Raw genomic sequence first — 2,899 nt, 5'->3', positions numbered from 1 at the left:
CCCACCCCACCTCCCACAACCTTCCAAACACCAAGCTCACTGCCACGGGGGTGATGCCAACTCATCGCCAGCCCATAGGACAGGTAGAACTTCGCCTGGGAGTTTCCCCCGAGCCTGTAATTGCTTATGGGAGTAGAAAGCTCTTTCTTCCAAGGAGCAGCTGGTGGTTTCCAACTTGCTGACCTTCTGCATCGCAGCCCAACTTGTATCCACTGCACCACCAGGTCTTTCATCCCCAACTTTAGGTAACCACTCACCTGCTTTCTGTGTGTTCACTTGCCTACAATGGACACTTTGTCTGAATGGATTCAGAAAGCATGTGGTCGTCTGTGACAGGCATTTTTCGGTCAGCTGGAGATCAAGGCTCTCCTGTGTTGAAGAATGTATCACTACGTCATTCCTTTTTCTTGCCAAATAAGATCCAAATATATGGGTTCGCCACATTTTAATCTACCCAATCATCAGCTGGTGGATATTTGAGTCACCTCTGCTCTTTGGCTCTTAGGATTCTGCTGCGAGCATTGACATACATGTTGTGTGTATCTTATGACATACATGTTATGTATTTGTATCTATGCCAAGGATAAGGCACCCTGGTGGCGTCGTGGGTGTGTATCGGGCTGCTAACGGCGAGGTCAGCTGTTAGAAACCCCCAGCAGCTCTGAGGGAGAAAGGCGGGCGGTCCACTCCCATCCAGAGTGAGACTCAGAAACCCACCGGAGCAGTTCCATCTGTCCTATAAGGTCACCATGAGTCGGCATCCACTCGATGGCAGTGTTTGGGTTTGGTTTGTATACCAAGGAGTGGAATTGCTACATCGCATGAAAACCTGATGTCTAACCCTTTGAGAAACTGTGTGACTGTTGTCCAGTGTGCCTGCACCATCTTCCACTCCCTCCAGCAGCGTGAGAAGGCTCCAGTTTCTCTAGCCTGTCCCCATCATTGGTCATCATCTGTCTTTTTATGGTCTCGGCTGGTGGGTGGAGAGCGAAGCGGCATCACGCTGTGGCTTGGTTTGCATCGTTCGGATAACTACTGATGGTCCAGCATCTTTTCATGTGCCCATCGTCCTGTTGGGTACCGTCTTTGGAGAAACGTTCGTTCAAATCCTTGGCACCCTTTTAAATTGGATTATTTGTATTTTCATTGTTAAATGACTATACAAGTCCATTTTCAGATAGATATGTGCCTTGTAGCAATCCCCACCCCCCCACCCCCCACGTGTTGTCTTTGCATTTTCTTTCTAAGACCATCCCCAGGCAGAGGAAGTTCATTCTAATGTCACCTGATACCTCCCTTCCTGTGTCCTGTGACTTGTGCTCTCGGTGTCATCTGAAGAAACATTGCCTGGGGCAAAGTCGGGAAGATTGAGACCTGAGTTTTCTTCCGAGAGTTGTGTAGCTTTTGCTCTTGTGTGGATGTTAGGCCATCGGTCCCTTTCGAGTTAACTGTCCGCTGTTTTGTCCGTGGTTGTCCAGTGGCCCAGTGCTGTCTGTTCAAAAATTGGACTTTGCTCGTTGACTTTCCTTGGCACCTTTGTCAAACATCAACGTACTGCAGATGTGGATGTTTTTTTCCGGCCACTCAAGCCCCTTCCACTGCCCTCTGCGTCTGGCTCAGGCACCACCCTGTCTTGGCGACTGTGGCCAGGCAGCACATTTGGAACTTGGGCAGTGCTAGTCCCTTCGTGTATCCTTGTGTTTGAGGATTGTCTGTGGTCTTCTGGGTATGAATTTATGATCGCCAGGTTAATGCCTGGAAACAAAAGCAGGGTTGCATTTGGAGAACGATTGTGTTAAACCTCTAGGTCCATTGTATGGGCATCGCCTTGGTGGTGCTGCCATTGAAGCACCCAACTGCTAAGCACGTGGTGGGGAGGTTGAGCCCCCGGGCTGCTCCACAGGAGGAAGAGGTGCCGACAGCTCCGGGAAAGGCTCCGAGCCTGGGGGACTCCTGGGGCAGAGCTCCACGCTGCCGTAGAGGGTCATGATGAATGCGGGTCCCTCCATGGGGTGGGTTCGGTTTGGAGTGGGCCATTAGCCGTGTTGTGTTCCACTCCTCGGATTTTAGCTGCTTTTCCAATGATTTACAACTGTTTTATTTTAAAATAGAGTTTTCTAACTATCGTTTAGAAAGGCAGTAGATTTTATATTGATTTTATATTCGTTTAACATTGCTAAAGGCTCATTACTTCCCATAAATGATCTGCCTGTTCCTATGTGCTCTCTGTACGGACAGCATCTGTGAGTAAGTTATTTTATTTTAGCTTTTGTATCAGTGTATCAATAGTTTTCGATGGCTTGGATAATTGGATAAGCCAAGTTTTGTGTCTGCCTCTCCAACCGGAATACCTTTCATTCCATGTTATGCTTCAAGTCACGAGGACGGTAGGCCTGCCCAACAGCTGGTCTCACTGCCATGGAGTCGATTCCGGCTCAGGGCAATTCCGACCCTGCAGGACAGGGTAGAAGTACTCCTAGGGGGTTCTGACACTGTAACCCTTCCTGGGAGTAGAAAGCCTCTTCTTCTCCCAAGGAGCAGGTGGCGGTTTGGGGGCGCTGACCTTGCGGTGTCAGCAGCCCAATGTGTAACCACGATGCTACCACCAGGGCGGTCAGTAGATACTGAGCAAGTGGAATGAATGACCACCCATTGACATCGCCTGGCCAGACATCGCCTGGACGGGGCCTTCATTTGCACTCTGTTCTGTGCTCCCAGCACTGTGACAGCCTAGTTCCCACACTCAGCACCCAGCCTCCTCAGGCGGTCTCCATCACCATCTAGCACCCACACGCTGGCCACGCAGCTTATTTTTTCCTCCCAAAGTAAACTACATTCCACTTCCCTCCTCTGAAGCTCCCAGTAACTCCCTGGGGAATCAAGCCACACTCCCACCAGG

This window comes from Tenrec ecaudatus, chromosome 14 (genome assembly GCF_050624435.1).
Source record: "Tenrec ecaudatus isolate mTenEca1 chromosome 14, mTenEca1.hap1, whole genome shotgun sequence".
Taxonomy (NCBI): domain Eukaryota; kingdom Metazoa; phylum Chordata; class Mammalia; order Afrosoricida; family Tenrecidae; genus Tenrec; species Tenrec ecaudatus.
Note: the sequence above shows the minus strand (reverse complement) of the source record.